This window comes from Mus caroli, chromosome 11 (assembly GCF_900094665.2).
Source record: "Mus caroli chromosome 11, CAROLI_EIJ_v1.1, whole genome shotgun sequence".
Lineage (NCBI taxonomy): Eukaryota > Metazoa > Chordata > Mammalia > Rodentia > Muridae > Mus > Mus caroli.
In genome coordinates this window covers 58952650-58958701 of record NC_034580.1, presented here as the reverse complement: position 1 = coordinate 58958701, position 6052 = coordinate 58952650, and positions in this window count along the sequence as shown.

Here is a 6052-nt window from a genome sequence, read left to right as displayed (position 1 = left end):
TTTCCTCTCCTCTCCTTCTCTCCCTCCCCCTCTCCATCCCCCCCTCTCTCTCAGAATGTAAATATCTTAGCTACTAATCAGTTACCATGCCTGTCTGCTTCCTAACATGATGATCATGGACTAACACTAATTGATTGTAAGCAAGCCCCCAAATTAAACACTTCCTTTCATAAGTTGCCTTAGCCATGGTGTCTCCTCATAGTAATAGAACAGTCACTAGGACAGTGCCCAATTTGCAAGTCTTCAGACTTGTGCTAATAGATGGGCAGTCACTGGCTTTGAGAGTCACCGGATTGCAGTTCCCATTGTGTAGCTAACACATAGGCAACCTCATTCCAGCTGCCAATGAAACATTGTGCAAACCAAAGTAAGTGAGCCCGAGCCCAGAGTTCTCCAGCAGCTCCAGGACACCCAGGAGGAAAACGGTGGGCAGGAACATCCCAGCTGCTAAACACCCAGTGACTCCACTCAGCTCAGCACCAGGCCAGCTCATCTCTCCATGAGTCATGAGCCTGAGAGAGATGCAGCACCAGGATAGCCCACAATGGCTCCAGTAGAAACCAGTTTAAATGGTATAGGTCTTTAGAACCTCTCCTAGAAGCCCTTCCTCCCACATATTCCTTAGTCTACTCATTTTCTGAAGGACTGTGAGTGGTCTCCTCATCTTGTCTGGTCAGGACAGCAGAAATGATTCAGTTCATAGGACCTTGTGCTTCATCCTGACTGGTTCTAGCCACTGGCTCAGGGGTTATAAAAACAGAGCAGGGTCCACATCCTAATATTCACCAGAATGGCCAAAGCAGTAATATTTACCTCTGGATCTTCTGGCTTAACTGATCTGAAGTATGAATGGTATTAGAGACTGAAACATGGCCTGTACACATGGCCAACCCCTGCACTCATGCCCACATGCACTAGCCCTGACCTGCACACATGCACTACCCCTGGACCCATGAACATATGCACTATCCCTGACCTGCACACATGCCCACATGCACTAGCCCTGACATGCACACATGCACACATGCACTTGCCCTGGCCTGCACCTTAAACACTGGCTTTTCATGCTTTTCTTTTAAGCTAGGTCTTGCTGACATGTTAAAGCTGAGACTTAGCTGGAAATCCTCCTGTATCAGGCTCTTGGATAGCTGGCATTAGAGTCATCTGCTTCCATGCCTTGCTTTCTGTTGTTCAGAGAGGGTTGGCAATGCTAAGTTGGAACAGAAGTAGTCCCAGTGACCTGTTTTTCAAAAGAAAACACTCCACACCCACTATGAGAGAACCAGAACCCAGAAAGGAGATGACTACCCACCACCCCCTGCCACAGGCTGATCACTGCACAAGCGTGCTTGGAACCTGTACCCTACAAGCTCTAGTCCACCACTCCCTATATCTCACATTCATTCTTGGTGTCTGAGAGGCCACACCAAAGTCATTCAGCCTTCTTGAACATTCCTATAACCGAGGCCTGAGGACTCAAGCACTCACCTCATAGCCCCTTATTTCCATAAGGAGGTTGCCAGTTTGTATGCTACAGGAAGATGAGTGATGTGTAGTAGTGACAGTTCCATCAGTATAGTGAGATGTCTCTGAAACATGGTTCTCACCAACCTGAGAGAAAAATGTTTGCTTGGCATGTCATGTGCTCACAAATATACAGGGGAAAAAAAAAAAAACAAGAAAGAAAGAAAATGATTAAATTTGCTTTTATGTTACCAAATGTGCCATGCAGGTTTGTAATTGACCATGAGAGTGTCGGGAAAATATGATCTGTCCTCTATAAATCAGAAAGTCTTCAACAGGCTCTCTACTCGTAAATGCTGGTCCTGGCACTGTCCAAAAAGACTCATGTTTATAAATTGTTCCCTGATGTTTTAAGTAAGTGCACAAACACAAATCATACAAAGGGCTTCAGAAAAGACTTAGCTGTGTGGCGATTTATTATAAGCTGTGTAATTTTCATCAGTCAGGCAGCCACGGACTGTAATTACCTCTCTACCCAGAGTTACAATTGCTTTCATTACATTTTCCTAGTCACGTGTTTCTCCCGATGGCCACAGAGACACTGGGTGGAAAATGCATTTATTTACTGCCAGCCCTCCTAATGGCTCCTTACTTGGTTTCTAAAGATGTTATCGAGTCTCTAGCTCGCCTTCTTCCTCCCTGCCCCCGCACAGGCATTTATAGAAGAAAAAGAAATACTTAACTTGAGACTCTTATTTCCTATGGAGGTTCCCCAAACCACCCTACCATCCACAGATAACAAAGCTCCGGTAGGAAGGCCTTGATAGATTGGCTAAAAGCCAAATGCTGGCGGTGGATTAAAACCACTTGCCATTGAGCACAACTACTAGCTTCCTGGTCTCATGGTGTGGGGGGTGGGGGGTGCCTGCATTACATTCCCTATCCTTAAGGCTTTACACAAACTTCTAAAGGAATGGAAAAGTCAATTTCCCATCCTGATTCCTATGTACCAGAATGTGTTCATTAGAGAAAAATTTGTCTTGGACCTTAAAACATCCAAGAAGAGGGTATATTTCTTCTCTCATAATATAAGCAGTAGTCTTATTGCTACTGCTATATTAAACATGGAACTAGAAACAGAACTGTCAAGTGTGGATTGTGGGAGCAGATAGGCAAGGAGCCTACCGAGAGTACATGGTAATGGGTTTTCTCAAGCCAAGCTATCGGGTCCATAGGGATGAAGAGTCTACTTGTTGCTCACAGGAAGGGACAGCTCCAAGTCACCAGCCACAGGGGTCTTTCCGAGGCTCTGTAGGGTGATTGCCACTCTGCCATCAATAGCTATGGTCAGAGCAAGACAGTTAACCTTGGTGAACCTCTGCTCCTGAAACAGCCAGGGCTCTTTCAGCCTCCATACAACTTGTGAGTACCTAAGAAAAGTAAAGGGTTGTGTGAAAATACCCAGAGAATTCCTCTCTGTGCTTGTGGTTGCTCTTGTCTGTTCCTATTTAAACACCTGTTTGCATACATAAGCATTATTGCCACCTGAAAAATTCTCACTGTGAGTGTTGGGAAACAGAACAAGCTAAGTTGACCAGATATAAGGGATGCTGGGAATGTCAATCTAGGGTGGAGTGATATGGTCCACCCTAGGGTTCTCATTTTATAAAGTCTCAGAGATGGCTGATGAGGAACCAGAATCAAAGATCTACTTAATTGCCAGTGTCCCAAAGACCAGACTAGGACATGCTGTCTGCCTGGCATTGCCACTTCCCAGCCTGAGGTGTTCTTCTCCATCACGTCTGAAAGTCGCTGAGGGGGGAGCCCTGGTGTCGATGAAGTCTGTGTGCTCTGGCTTCCCCATAGAGTCCTTCCTGATAAGAGTCACAGGTCTGGGTGTAGGAACAAAACTAGAGTCTTCCCACCAGGGATGGCTGGGAGGACACCAGCACAGAGCATGAAGAGTGAGTGGCCCGCTATTTGTTGCTGCTGGACACTTGAAAGTGTCCTCATCCTACCTCACCTGATTCCTATGAGAATGGGAGACAGGCCATTTCAAGCCACCCTTAGATGAGTGTACACTGTCTGCACTGCAGCTAGATTAAACAAATCAAAGGGTTCCCTGTGACAGGCACGTAGAAACAAATACTTTAGAAGGCCAGTGTGTTGTAGGTAAAAGTTCTAGTTGGTGTGATTTGTCAAGTGGAAGCAAGCGCTCTTGCTTTGAACCAGCCTGTCACTCCGGCAGAAATCCTACACCCTTCATTTCCCCCGTTCACTTGTTTTCACAAATGGCTGCATCATTGTGTCAAACTGTAGAGCCACTTGGAAATTGGGCATGGAGTTTTGCATAATCATTCATGTCATTCCTGTGACACTGTTGCTATACATAATGGCCTCAGGGGAGTCCTGATGCAGGGAGTGCTCCCTGGTCCACTCTGAGGCTCCTTACAGTCATCGAATGTAGTAAGACACTGAAGAAAACAGTCACACTGAGGCTGACACACACACACACACACACACACACACACACACACCTGTCCCCACAGTATAGTGGGAGGGGATGATGCTCAACTGGGCAGACTCATCTAAAGTTAACCTTCTTAAATATTACTTCAATTAGGTTGATTTCAGTGCCTAGACACTTCAACCAAATTTCACTAGAAGAAAGCGCAGTTTTTACTTGAAAACAGCTTATCTTTCTCTCAGGGGGTTAAAAATATTTTTTAAATGAGAAGAAACCATGAGTGGTAGAAATTGAGCGACAGCTACTCAGAAATGTATTACTACACCTTCTTCTCTATATCACTAGCTTTTCTTACAGTAAAAAAATGTTTAAATAAAATACTGGGTCTCATTCTGTGGCTCTGCCTGGCCTGGGACTTGCTATGTAGACCAGGCCTTGAATTACAAAGATCCACTTGCTTCTGCTTTCTGGGTGCTGGGATTAAAGGCACGTACTATGAGTCCCAGTTCACATTAAACTTTTAGATATTTATAGCTGTATTTTCAAATGTTTTACCATACGTTGACTTCCAGGCATATAGGAAAGTAAGTAGACCACAGAGAAGTGAACCCTTCTGAAAGGTGGTGAGATGACAAAGTAAACACAGTCCATGTTTTCCTGGCCCAGGGAGAGCTGCCAAGTGGCCAGTGGCATGGAATGTTAGGGTACAGAGTCTTCCAGGATCCTCCTTAGTAATGAGCATGAGACTCGGGGTGCGTATACCTGGCAGTGACATCAGGGTGCAGCAATATTGAGGGTGTAGAAAAATTGAACAAAAAGGACCAGGCAAGAAGAATCGAAAGCAACCTTTGCAAGTGGTGTGCAGCCAGATGACATCAGGACCATGATGTACCCAGAACTTCAAAATGTCGCAAAGAAATGGAAACAAAGTGTCCTAGATTGGCAGGCATTGTGTTCCCAAAAGTCAGGGAGTTGAAATTAAATCGAGTTGCAGACAAGGAAGCTCCATCCGCTCACATTTGAGTGAGAAACTGATCCCCCCCTGTCACCCAGACCTGCCGAGAAGCCACCTGTCCTGTGTCTTACACTTGAATTGCCTTATGTCTTTGAGCGGGGCACACGTGTGTGGGCATGATGGAGTGAGGATGCCACAGTGTGCCTGTGGAGGTCAGGGGACAGCTCTTTGGATATCAGTTCCTTCTTCCATCTTGCTAAGGCAAGGGTGTCTCTGGTTTCTGCCTCTATGTTGTGTACCCCCCCCCCAGTCTGGCTGGCTGTGAGATTTCAGGTGACTCTCCAGTCTCTGTGTTGAGATTTCAAAGGTAGTCCACCACATCAAAAATTTTACATGGATTCTAGGAAAGTGAACTCCTGTGCATAGCCTGCACAGCCAGCATTTTTACCCACTGAGCCACCCCCGTGGCTCAACCTCCACATCTTATCACTACTCAATGTTTGGCACTCTGTCCAAAGATCACTATGATAATGGACCCTGTCCCAGAGAGTCATGTACCTGATCAACCCTTAGTTTTCTTTCCTCCCACCCTACAATGTATGTGATCTTCCATCTTCATCCTCTGTTTTTATGGGGTTTTTTTGTAAACTCATCTCCCCATAGGCTGTTAGGCTCACCTCCTCATAGACTGTCAGTCCCAAGACAACCGAGACTAAATCGCATACCTTAGAGCTTCCTAGAATTACCTTAATGCCTACCTTTAAGGGATTGGAGAGAGTGCACAGCAGTAAAGAGCATGCACTGCTCTTTCAGAGGACCTGAGTTCAATCCCCAGCACTCTATCAGGCAGCTTACAACTGCCTGTAATTGCATCTCTAGGGAGCTAGGACGCCTCTGGCCTCTGAGAGTGCCTGCACTCATGAGCATGTACACACCCACACAGAGATACATGCATGTACAGATATTTCAAAAATAAAAATACGTTTTAAAAGATAAAGCCCACTGCTACTGTGTAGTTGTTGCCAATAAACAGCCTACAGCATCCTCACATGAAACATTCTAATGTCTGTATCACAGTTAACATGTTGAGATATTCTCAGCACTGTATTTGGTAAGTGATATGTCTTCATTAATTAAATGAGCAAAAATAGTGATTCCTGGGAGGT